Here is a 15,000-nt window from a genome sequence, read left to right as displayed (position 1 = left end):
AATAATAATAATAATAATAATAATAATAATATTCTGGGAAAGTCTCACAAATAATCTGCACTTCCACTTATTACTACTTTATTATATTTATTACATTACAATAAATCAATTAGTTTTATTAAAAAAAATATTATTATTATAATAATTAAATGTCTACAGTAACAGTTTTAACATCCTGTCTATATATTATATCAGAGCTGTGTCATCAATCTGCTGTGCAATCATCAATATCAGGGTAAAAGTACACAAACACTACACAACATGACACAACATAACACAAACACTACACAGCATGACGCAACATAACACAAACACTACACAAACACTACACAGCATGACGCAAACACCACACAAACATTACACAGCATGACGCAAACACCACAAAACATGACACAAACACCGCACAAACACTACACAGTATGACACAAACACCACACAACATGACACAACATAACACAAACACTACACAAACACTACACAGCATGACGCAAACACCACACAAACACTACACAGCATGACGCAAACACCACACAAACACTACACAACATGACGCAAACACCACAAAACATGACACAAACACCGCACAAACACTACACAGCATGACGCAAACACCACACAACATGACACAACATAACACAAACACTACACAAACACGGCACAAACACTACACAAACACGGCACAAACACTACACAAACACTACACAAACACTACACAGAAAGACGCAAACACCACAAAACATGACACAAACACTACACAAACACTACACAGCATGACGCAAACACCACAAAACATGACACAAACACTACACAAACACTACACAGCATGACACAAACACCACACAACATGACACAACATAACACAAACACTACACAAACACTACACAGCATGACGCAAACACCACACAAACACTACACAAAATGACGCAAACACCACAAAACATGACACAAACACCGCACAAACACTACACAGCATGACGCAAACACCACACAACATGACACAACATAACACAAACACTACACAAACACGGCACAAACACTACACAAACACGGCACAAACACTACACAAACACTACACAAACACTACACAGAAAGACGCAAACACCACAAAACATGACACAAACACTACACAAACACTACACAGCATGACGCAAACACCACAAAACATGACACAAACACTACACAAACACTACACAGCATGACACAAACACCACACAACATGACACAACATAACACAAACACTACACAAACACTACACAGCATGACGCAAACACCACACAAACACTACACAGCATGACGCAAACACCACACAAACACTACACAACATGACGCAAACACCACAAAACATGACACAAACACCGCACAAACACTACACAGCATGACGCAAACACCACACAACATGACACAACATAACACAAACACTACACAAACACGGCACAAACACTACACAAACACGGCACAAACACTACACAAACACTACACAAACACTACACAGAAAGACGCAAACACCACAAAACATGACACAAACACTACACAAACACTACACAGCATGACGCAAACACCACAAAACATGACACAAACACTACACAAACACTACACAGCATGACGCAAACACCACAAAACATGACACAAACACTACACAAACACTACACAGCATGACACAAACACCACACAACATGACACAACATAACACAAACACTACACAAACACTACACAGCATGATGCAAACACCACAAAACATGACACAAACACCGCACAAACACTACACAGCATGACGCAAACACCACACAACATGACACAACATAACACAAACACTACACAAACACTACACAGCATGACGCAAACACCACACAAACACTACACAGCATGACGCAAACACCACAAAACATGACACAAACACTACACAAACACTACACAAACAGTACACAAACACTACACAAACACTACACAGCAAGACGCAAACACCACAAAACATGACACAAACACCACACAAACACTACACAGCATGACGCAAACACCACAAAACATGACACAAACACCACACAAACACTACACAGCATGACACCATGCAACACACAAACACCACACAAACACTACACTGTAAAGTACACCACTAACACTTCAATCAACGCTCGTTTCATAAAACATAAAATGATTCTGTACAGAATAGATATACTGAATATCAGCACAGCTGTGATTATACAACCTCGTGTTTCTGCTGGAGTCACAGTGATGGTGATATTCAGTATAACTGCACTCCCATGTGACTGTACAGTGACTGTAGTCAGTCAGTTATGTGTCTGTGAGCTTGTGTATGTAGATGAGAGCACATTGTGTGTTACACAGTGAGAGTGATGTGGTAGACTAGTGGTTAAGGTGTTGAGCTACCAATCGGAAGGTTGTGAGTTCGATTCCTACGTCCACCAAGCCGTCACTGCTGGACCTCTGAGGAAGGCCCTTAACTCTCAGTTGTATAAATTGAGCGATTTTAATTTACATAAAATAAATTTTATTTATTATTTAATAAATACATTTTATTCAGTGATGACGATGTGACGGCGTGATATCAGTGATGACGATGTGACAGCGATGTGACAGCGATGTGACGGCGTGATATCAGTGATGACAATGTGACAGCGATGTGACAGCGATGTGACGGCGTGATATCAGTGATGACGATGTGACAGCGATGTGACAGCGATGTGACGGCGTGATATCAGTATTGTCATATTATTATCTTCAGGTTTATTACTGCGTAATATAAGATGTTAAATTCTGATTTTGACCTTTTTTCTTCATGACATACTTTATTCCTCTTCAGTAGACACTGAGATCCACCAGATCGTGTGCAGTCACAAGCGAGAGCTTTAGCAGACCAAGCTGGGTTTTAGCCTTGAACTCAAACAGCACGGTGAGGAATAAAGTAAAAATGTTAACCAATAGGATTTTGTGCGTTTGTCGTGAATTATTAAACACACAAAACTCTGAGTAAATTCCTGTTAGTAAAAATGACTGATCTTTACGGTTAGACCACAGAGAGCCGACGCTTAGCGTTGCTTTAACAGTCGCAGCACTTCTGAGTCATTCGCATTGCTCAGGCAGAGAAAAGAAAACCTCTTTGTCCATAAAAATGTCCTTGAGCTGAAAAGTGGTTAAAAAGTAAACCTGCTTATCTGAGGCCCAAACAAACGCTCAGTGAGCAGCGAGTCTGTGAGAAGAGCGAGGCGTGGAATGTCCTGGGGTCAGGGACAAGACTGAGGACAGCACAAGTGACCCACTGAGGAATGTACTAATGTTTGTCCATCGATTCTGTTTAGGAACAACAGGAACAACTGAGACGAGCTCTGAGACTGATCACTAATTAACGTGTTACACCTCACAGTGAGGCATTATTAACACCAGGGAATGAGCACTACACCTCACCACCTGTTTAATCAGACGCATGACACATCACACAACATGACACAACATGACACAAACTCTACACAAACATCACACAGCATGACACAAACTCTACACAAACATCACACAACATGACACAACATGACACAAACTCTACACAAACATCACACAGCATGACACAAACTCTACACAAACATCACACAACATGACACAGCATGGCACAAACTCTACACAAACACCACACAGCATGACACAGCATGGCACAAACTCTACACAACATCACACAACATGACACAGCATGACACAAACTCTACACAAACATCACACAACATGACACAACATGACACAAACACTACACAAACACCACACAGCATGACACAGCATGGCACAAACTCTACACAAACACCACACAACATGACACAGCATGGCACAAACTCTACACAAACATCACACAACATGACACAGCATGGCACAAACTCTACACAACATCACACAGCATGACACAAACTCTACACAAACATCACACAACATGACACAGCATGACACAAACTCTACACAACATCACACAGCATGACACAGCATGACACAAACTCTACACAAACATCACACAACATGACACAGCATGACACAAACTCTACACAAACTCTACACAAACATCACACAACATGACACAGCATGACACAAACTCTACACAACATCACACAGCATGACACAAACTCTACACAAACTCTACACAAACATCACACAACATGACACAAACTCTACACAAACATCACACAACATGACATAAACACTACACAAACTCTACACAAACATCACACAACATGACACAAACTCTACACAAACATCACACAACATGACACAGCATGACACAAACACTACACAAACTCTACACAAACATCACACAACATGACACAGCATGACACAAACTCTACACAAACACCACACAGCATGACACAAACACTACACAAACTCTACACAAACATCACACAACATGACACAAACTCTACACAAACATCACACAACATGACATAGCATGACACAAACTCTACACAACATCACACAGCATGACACAAACTCTACACAAACATCACACAACATGACACAGCATGACACAAACTCTACACAAACATCACACAGCATGACACAAACACTACACAAACTCTACACAAACATCACACAACATGACACAGCATGACACAAACTCTACACAACATCACACAGCATGACACAAACTCTACACAAACATCACACAACATGACACAAACACTACACAAACTCTACACAAACACTACACAAACATCACACAGCATGACACAAACTCTACACAAACATCACACAACATGACACAGCATGACACAAACTCTACACAACATCACACAGCATGACACAAACTCTACACAACATCACACAGCATGACACAAACTCTACACAAACACCACACAGCATGACACAAACACTACACAAACTCTACACAAACACCACACAACATGACACAAACACGACACAAACTCTACACAAACACTACACAAACTCTACACAAACACCACACAGCATGACACAAACTCTACACAAACATCACACAACATCACACAAACACTACACAAACTCTACACAAACACTACACAAACTCTACACAAACACCACACAGCATGACACAAACACTACACAAACTCTACACAAACACCACACAGCATGACACAAACTCTACACAAACATCACACAACATCACACAAACACTACACAAACTCTACACAAACACTACACAAACTCTACACAAACACCACACAGCATGACACAAACACTACACAAACTCTACACAAACATCACACAGCATGACACAAACACTACACAAACTCTACACAAACATCACACAACATGACACAAACACTACACAAACTCTACACAACATCACACAGCATGACACAAACACTACACAAACACCACACAGCATGACACAAACACTACACAAACACGACACATCATGACACAAACTCTACACAAACACCACACAGCATGACACAAACAATACACAAACTCTACACAACATCACACAGCATGACACAAACATCACACAACACCACACAAACACTACACAACACCACACAAACACTGCACTGTAAAGCACACCACTAACACTTTAATCAGCGCTCGTTTCCATACAACATAAAAAGATTCTAAATGATTCTGTACCCATCACAGGGCACACACACACACACACACACACACACACACACACACACACACACACACACTCTCATTCACTCACACAATCACACACTACGGACAATTTTCCAGAGATGCCAATCAACCTACCATGCATGTCTTTGGACCAGGGGAGGAAGCTGGAGTACCCGGAGGAAACCCCCGAGGCACGGGGAGAACATGCAAACTCCACACACACACAAGGTGGAGGTGGGAATCGAACCCCGACCCTGGAGGTGTGAGGCGAACGTGCTAACCACTAAGACACCGTGACCCCAGGTGCTATACAAATAAGTTAAATTTAATTGAATTGTATTTTAACTTGAAGAGAGAATATAGAGGCTGGTGATCTGATCTCCCCTTCAGCCACAGCTCACAACCTTGGGGTAATTATGGACAATCAACTGTCCTTTTCCTCTCATGTTGCTAATGTGACTCGCTCATGTCGGTTTCTTCTCTACAACATTAGAAGGAAATGCAAATGCAAATGATCCAAAATACAGCTGACTTGTTTTCAACCTGCTAAAGTTCTCCACACCACCACACTGCTGTGTTCCTCCACCGGCTCCTGTAGCTGAACACATCAGGTTTAAACACTGATGCTGGCCTACAAAGCCAAAAACAGACCATCTCCCTCTTACCTCAAAGCCCTCATCACTCCTCACACTGCACCTCACACCCTCAGGTCTACAGCACTGCTCCACAGGTTCCACCATCTCTCAGGGTAAGAGGGAAGTTTACTACAAGACTCTTTTCTGTTCTGGCACCGAGATGGTGGGATGAACTTCCCCTAGGGGTCACACACTGCTTCACACACTTTTAAGGTAACAATAAAAGTGTCATTATTTGATGTAATTGTCAGGAAGTTGCTGTGGTGTAAGAGCAATAAAACACTCAGAAACCAGTTGAAAATCATGACCACTTTCAATTGTACTAAAAACATTTCTATAAATAGGCTCTGTAGAGTAAATGCATTCCGTGTCATTGAGTGCAGAACCTGAGCCAGCAGCAGAATCTGACCCTCTGGACATTCTCCAAACTAACCAGACCTCATAAACGCTGTAGATGTGTTCACCTGAGAGCACTTTGTCTTCCACACATCATCTGTCTCTGCTCTTTCTCCTCACAGCTCCTCCGTCTAGACCGAGTCAGAGTTAACCCCATGAGAGCTGGGGCTTCATTACTGCATAAATATCAAACTTCACACGTAAGACCCCATCATATGTTCCTTATCAGGGAACCACACAGATGGAGGTGCTGGATGTTATGTGATGTTGAAGTTGGCGTCATCACCTTAGACACTCGTGTTTAGACACAGGAGAAAGAGAATAAGCTGAGTTCCGTCTGTGTTTCAGGGTTTTTAAACAGCTGTCCTTCTGGACAAATCCCTGGTGCAGGACCTGTACCGCTCCATCCATCAAACAGCCAAGGAAGCTTTTTTTGTTCCGATGTGTATTTTTAAACCCAGAGCTACTAAGCCTCGTTCCTGAGAACGATGACTGAATCCGGGAGGAAAGCGGTGGGAATTTTCTGGACCCCGTCGATCTCCAAGGCGTCTTTTTTCTGTCTTTTTTTTCCCAGTGTGAATCAGGCCATCACGTCTCACAGCAGCTGTACGCTCCACAAATAATACCCCTGATTTCTTGCTTACAGAGATCTGACTGGAGAAGCCAGATGGAAAGAATTCCTGAAGCCATTTTCATGCCATTTCTTCCATTACTTTCAGCTGTTTACACTCATTCTAACTTTTTTTCAACACAGAATGGATTATCTGCATTTCAGAGTTTTAAAGTAAAACTGTGTGACACTGTAGGAAAATAAAGTGAAACAAAAATCAAACCTTTAAAGAACTGCTTCATTAGAAGGCGTGTGAGAAGTTAAATATCTAAACTCTGACATCAGTCCTGAGTTCCTGAAACACCTGCATGCTAAAGCGCCTTCACTGCTAACAAGAAAGAAAACAGAAAGCGCTAAATGATAATAACAACTCGTTATTGACCAGAGTAACAGTTCTGCACGTTCATGTTCTACTGGCTCACAAGAACAGCGCGTGTGAATTCATACGTCTAACACCGTGTTTCATTTTAACTCCGCAAAAATATTTCACAAAAAGTCCAGAGTTCTGTTCTGAGACCTTTCCAGTGCTTATGCTCAGAAAAATACAGAAGCGGTTCAATTGGAAAATAATGAATGAAGGGAAATCAGCTTACACTGGTGTGTTTACGTCGTACACCGATTGATCGTCCCATTTCGCTTGCTCTTATTTTACAAGTTCCGTGTACAATGGATGGCAGCAGAAGTTCAATAGTATCTGTGACCCAAAACAACATTTCCATATTTTGCATCCTTTCTTTTTCAGCTAATCAGATTTTCATATTGTCTGGACTTTGGTCGCAGACAATACGGACACTGGAATCAGATATATCGGTCCAATATGGTGCTTATTTACTGAATAAACAATGCTCTGGTACCAACATCCAAAGGAGCCAATCCAATACTCTCGCTCATTCATCTTCTACCTCTTATCCGAACTACCTCGGGTCACGGGGAGCCTGTGCCTATCTCAGGCGTCATCGGGCATCAAGGCAGGATACACACTGGACGGAGTGCCAACCCATCGCAGGGCACACACACACACACTCATTCACTCACACAATCACACACTACAGACAATTTTCCAGAGATGCCAATCAACCTACCATGCATGTCTTTGGACCGGGGGAGGAAACCGGAGTACCCGGAGGAAACCCCCGAGGCACGGGGAGAACATGCAAACTCCAATCAACCCCACAACCCTGGAGGTGTGAGGCGAACGTGCTAACCACTAAGCCACCGTGCCTCCGCCAATCCAATACAATCTAGCTAAAAATAATATATTTATGATGGATTAATAAACACTATGTTCATAATCTGTCTGTAAAAATGGCACAGATTTACTGAAAGATATCAAAAATCAGAAAAGTGTTGTTTCCAAACCAACGTCGGTGTCTCAGCTGTGTGTCTCAGCTTTAAACCAAGTAATGAAGTGATTATTTTCATACTAAAGCACAATCTATAAACAGTAAAATAAGAATCAGGGAAAGAAAACACAAAACTATAAATCGTGGTATTCACACGAACTCTACAACCCAGGATGTACAGCTGTGATAACCTTTTCATTCCTTTTCATCGTTGGTTACCGAATCACATTCCACAGAGTCTTACACTGTGTTTTGTTCTTAACTCGGGACGAGATACAACACGTCTTGTCCTACCAGCTACAAAGTAAATTAACAATCACTTTCTGCTTCTGGTTCACGCAATCATAAGCTCAACCTTTCATCTCCCAAAGCAAGTTGTCACTGGTTTGGTTTTAAAGTCGTTTAAAAGACAAATGAGTGTTCGACTCGGCTCTGATGTCTCATTCATGTCTCAGGACAAACTGCGTGTGTTTCTTCACCGTCATAATTTACGGCTTTAGCATAACGTAATCGTACTGACGTCACAAATGTAAAGCAGATGCTGGAGTATAAAACAGGACAGATTTTTAGTACAACGCTGTGAGACTCATGAGAAGCCTTTAATTTAACACAAGAAAAGATAACAGACGTAGCTGTAAAATACAAACAGGATTTAAAAGCCTTGTGAAACAACTTCTACTTCTATTCTTCTAATTGGTTAGAGAGTCTGACTCCTAACCCTAAGGTTGTGGGTTCGAGTCTCGGGCCGGCAATACCACGACTGAGGTGCCCTTGAGCAAGGCACCGAACCCCCCCAACTGCTCCCCGGGCGCCGCAGCATAAACGGCTGCCCACTGCTCCGGGTGCGTGTTCACGGTGTGTGTGTGTGTGTTCACTGCTGTGTGTGTGTGTGCACTTTGGATGGGTTAAACGCAGAGAACAGATTCTGAGTAAGTGTCACCGTACTTAGCCGTACGTCACGTCACTTACACCATGCCGCGCCCTGTCCGAACCGAAAACATCTAACACTGACCTAGCTGAATATGAAGACTTTTACAACAATAGTGAAAAGTTGTTTCAGCTGTGGAGGATTTCCTGCCTCCTTAAAACCAGGATGACTTTAATCCTAGACAACACGGATTATGAGGTTGAGGATCGAGAGGTAAAGTTCTGTAGACGCTCGAGTCGAGGTCGCAACTCCAAACTTTTATTCACAATTCAGAAAATCAAAACAAACCACGTTTACTGTTAATGAGCCGCTACGATCGAGCAGACACGGCCCTGGGGGCGGGGCATACTCGCTGTACACGGCTTTTCATTGGACAAACACAACACAAGTACTGGATGAGTCATTAATATTACAATTACTATCACAGTATGTCCACACTTATTTCCAGCTATTTTGTAGTATTGGTGTGTGTGTGTAATACTCAGGGTTACGGGTTATGATACACAAAGCTGTGAAACACTGAGCACTTATCACAACTACTTTAGAGACAACATCAGAAAAACACGTCTATGTTGATATTCCGTAGCTGTTAAGTGCCTGATGACATCTTGTCCTCATCCATGTTACACAAGCGCTGGACACAGAACAGAAAGACAGCGAGTCTGAGCTAACAATCCACACTAATGAGAAGGAAAGGAAAGGAAAGGTCATTGTTTCTCTCCACACAAAGACGCCCTGTTCACAAAGTTCATGAGGAAAACAAGGTTCTGCAGCTGCAGGGGGCTTCAGCTTGAGGCACTACTTTCACTACACACACGATACACACGTTACACACACGATACACACACGATACACACACATTACACACACGATACACACATTACACACACGATACACACATTACACACACGATACACACACACGATACACACACAATACACACACGTTACACACACGTTACACGCACGTTATACTCACAATATACACATTACACACACGTTACACACACGTTACACACACGATACACACACATTACACACACGATACACACACGATACACACACGATACACACATTACTCACACGATACACACACACGATACACACATTACACACACGTTACACACACGATACACACATGTTACACACACGTTACACGCACGATACACACACGATACACACATAACACACACGATACACACCTGATACACACACATTACACACACGATACACACACATAACACACACATAACACACACGATACACACATAACACACACAATACACACGATACACACACGTTACACACACATAACACACATTACACACACAACACACATAACACACATATTACACACACATTACACACACACACAATACACACACATTACACACACACATAACAGACACATTACACACAGAACACACATTACACACAGAACACACACAATACACACGATACACACACGTTACACACACATAACACACACATTACACACACAACACACATAACACACATATTACACACACATTACACAGACAACACACACATTACACACAGAACACACATTACACACACATTACACACACACATTACACACACATTACACACATTACACACAGAACACACATTACACACATAACACACACACAAAACACACACATTACACACAGAACACACACATAACACACACATTACACACAGAACACACATTACACACACATTACACACACAACACACATAACACACACACAAAACACACACATTACACACAGAACACACACATTACACACAGAACACACAAAACACACACATTACACACAGAACACACACATTACACACACATAACACACATTACACACAGAACACACATTACACACACGTTACACACACATAACACACACATAACACCTTTATATTCAGCACTGAATAAAATATCACGAATAAAATGAACTGATGCTGATGGTGACTGCTTACATGTCAATCTTAAAAAAACTTCCAGCTACATATTTAAAATATAAGATTAATTAAATAAGTCAGAAAGACGAAAACCGGTCATTATTGTATTGGTTATAAAATTAGCTTAAAACTTAGATAAAGTAACCGCATGATGAAGTTAGTAGCTTTGCAGTGCGCATGCGCAGTGAGAACATCGCCTGTGATACAACAGCAACACAAACAAAGCTGAATGTAAAATAAAGACGTTATAACGGGACATAAACCCCACGGTAACTGGTTTAGTAAGTTTATAATGTGCTTAATAAACCTAGAGCACTGACTGTATCTGGCTGACAGTGTGAACTGCAGTTAAATGTGTTACTGAGAGAAAAACACGGGATAAAGAGTTAAACTCTGTAGTTTTTACCTCACAGAAGCGTTGTGTTGTCCCAGTCATCGTGTCCATCGTGTCCATCGTGTCCTTTGTGTCACAAACACATTTAAAGCTGTAAAAAGCGGCGATAATAACGCGGTCCTGAGGGAAACTTTCTCACAACAATCATGTTCTCTGAGCCGGACAAAAGCCTCCGCGCCGCTCGCGCACACTGTCTCGTGCTGAAGGCAGAGCTTGTTGCTACAGCGACGGAGTGTTTTTGGACGAAGCCCAGGGGCAGAAAATGCCCCAGAATGGGAAGAAAATACCCCAGAATGGACAGAAAATACCCCAGAATGGGAAGAAGTCCCAGGATGTACAGAAAATACCCCAGAATGGGAAGACGTCCCAGGATGTACAGAAAATACCCCAGAATGGGCAGAAAATACCCCAGGATGTACAGAAAATACCCCAGAATGGGCAGAAAATACCCCAGAATGGGCAGAAAATACCCCAGGAGGTACAGAAAATGCCCCAGAATGGGCAGAAAATAACCCAGAATGGACAGAAAATACTACAGAATGGACAGAAAATACCCCAGAATGGGCAGCAGAAGCCCCAGGATGTACAGAAAATACCCCAGAATGGGCAGAACATACCCCAGGATGTACAGAAAATACCCCAAAATGGGCAGAAGGCCCAGAATGGTCATAAAATACCCCAGAATGGGCAGAAAATACCCCAGAATGGGAAGAAAATACCACAGAATGGACAGAAAATACCCCAGAATGGGCAGAAAATACCCCAGAATGGGCAGCAGAAGCCCCAGAATGGACAGAAAATACCCCAGAATGGGCAGCAGAAGCCCCAGAATGGACAGAAAAATACCCCAGAATGGGCAGCAGAAGCCCAAGGATATACAGAAAATACCCCAGGATGGACAGAAGTCCCAGGATGGACAGAAAATACCCCATAGTGGACAGTAGAAGCCCACGATGAACTGAAAATACCCCAGAATGGGAAGAAGCCCAAGAATGTACAGAAAACACCCCAGAATGCCAGCAGAAGCCCCACCAGGGTGGACAGAAAATACGCAAAGATGGACTGAAGAAGCCCCAGGATAGACAGCAGAACCCCAAGATGAACAGAAAATACCCTAGGATGGACAGTAGAAGCCCCAGGATGGATGCTGGACAGAAGAAATACCAATTCATTTCTGGTCACAGCACCACAAACTAATGACTGAGATATAAACTAAATTTTATTATTTCTATAAAGAGCACAGACAAAATGACGCAGACCTCGTGAGAAGTCAGGAAACAGACATGAGGGAAATGATTACAGATTAATATTTATGAAGGAGTCTCCAGTGTCAGTAGTTTCAGCCGTAAACAGTCAGAGCTTTGAGTTTCTCAGTAACATGCAAAACAAACTGGGATTTTTTTTGTCTCATTAACTCTGAGAGTGAGACAGTTTATAGCTTTAAATTTGTTTGCTATAGCATTAAACGTAATTATAAATGAAAATAATGTAAAAAAAGTCATGGAAAAAAGTGTCATTCAGTAATAAATAAAAATTGATAAGTTGCTATGGTGTGAGGAATAAAAAGGAAAATATTCATCTCCTTAGTGGTGACAGTAACTCGGCTCCATCACACCACCCTGTGTTGATCGTTTTATACTTTAGAATAATCTACAAAATGAGACCAGGTTTAAAGGTTCATTGAAGAGGCCTGCAGTCATTTTAACATTTTTATCGTCTACAACATTTTTTTTTTTCGCTCTAACCTTAAATTTCCTTACATTGTCACTAAACCTTCTATAAATATCTCCATTGTTTTAACTGAGCAGAAGGAATTCTCGAGGAACTATAATTAGAGTTCTGGATGTCCTCGTGTGCTGAACAGACTCTTTACCCGTGCGCTCCAGGTTCTTCAGCAGCATAACACATTGCTAACAGCTGAATAAACCAAGCTCATGAGTTGTGTAAGTGGACAAAGAGTCATTACAAACACACTCACTAGCCACAGTTCAGACACATGGCCGAGGTTCTGGCCTCGTCCTGGACCTCGACTGCACTCTAACCCACAATGTCGGTTATTCATGTGTGTGTTTATGCATCGGTAGAAATGAAATAAATAATGGCTTTTTTTGTCGTCCGTCTTCATTTCGGTTTGGTCAGAATAATAACTTGTTTTCTAATTTACATTAACTGAGAAAGTATAGAATGATCCAGAGAGAAGTCACTACACCGCACTGTAATGTTTTACATACTGTACTGTACATGGGCTTTAACGGCTTCGTTATATTAAACACACAAAATAAAATCTTTTATTTTAGAAGACTAAACATGAGCACAACAGAGGCTTCGGTTCATTCCTGTGTGTTTGTCAGCTCTGGTTCTGAGACACAGTGCATTCAACACAGCTGTAATTTTCACTCTGTTGATAACGTGCAGTTTGGAGCCTTTTGATGAACTCGCAAATTAGAGCTGAACTTGTACAATTACAAGACTTGACAAAAACACTCCATATAATGATTAGCTTTATGAAGATGGACAGATGGATAAAGCTGCATAATGACTCTAGTTTATGAGTCAGGAAACATGGCAAAGAGCAAGCTGATGTTTTCTTCCTTGTTAAAATTCAGATCACTAGATGTTTGAGGCTGTGATGTGGTTCCTCAAAGATAACATAAAAGAACAAGCAAAAGCCTTAAGACACGGTCTGATCTAAACATCTTAAGCATTTAATGAACTCTAACTCACATTTATATAACAACACACTAATGATTAACGCTTTATACCGACAGCTTATTATTCGGTTATTTGAATAAGATCATGATGGTCAGGATCTACTGCGGATTATTTACAACACAGCAACAGGTCCTAAGAGTTTAACAAGATTTAAGCAGGTTGAGAAAAAGAGTTTAAAAGTCTAAGGAGTTTTAGAGTGTTCTTCTAGAAGAATCTTTAACAATACTGCAACAAAGAGTTTCTCTATCAGGAAGAAAACTTAGTGTTTGTCAGGACTTTGGCTTGGACATTCTTTGGCATTCGGGCAGTGTGTTTTGTGTCACGTGTCTCTTCAATTCTCACCTGTTTGTAATGGACTCATTATTAAGTCTACTTATTTCCCTGCCTTGTGTGTAGCTTCACTGAGTTTTGTGTGTCGGTTTATGTATCGCGTTTTGCCAGTTC

General features: G+C 41.5%; 1 protein-coding gene across 3 annotated transcripts in view; it reads right to left on the bottom strand.

Moving 5' to 3' along the window:
- Positions 1 to 15,000, bottom strand: part of dennd2b (DENN domain containing 2B) — a 76,545-nt gene that overhangs the window by 54,505 nt on the left and 7,040 nt on the right. The window contains exon 1 of one of the 3 annotated variants that reach the window (XM_060875324.1): positions 11,857 to 12,120. The exons of the other annotated variants lie outside the window; for them this stretch is intronic. The gene's annotated coding sequence lies outside the window, so the exon portion shown is untranslated. Of the gene's footprint in view, positions 1 to 11,856; positions 12,121 to 15,000 lie in introns of those variants that run through there. 3 annotated transcript variants of the gene reach the window in all.

Source organism: Tachysurus vachellii, chromosome 1 (genome assembly GCF_030014155.1).
Source record: "Tachysurus vachellii isolate PV-2020 chromosome 1, HZAU_Pvac_v1, whole genome shotgun sequence".
Classification (NCBI taxonomy): Eukaryota; Metazoa; Chordata; class Actinopteri; order Siluriformes; family Bagridae; genus Tachysurus; species Tachysurus vachellii.
This window is presented reverse-complemented; position numbering and strand designations above follow the sequence as displayed.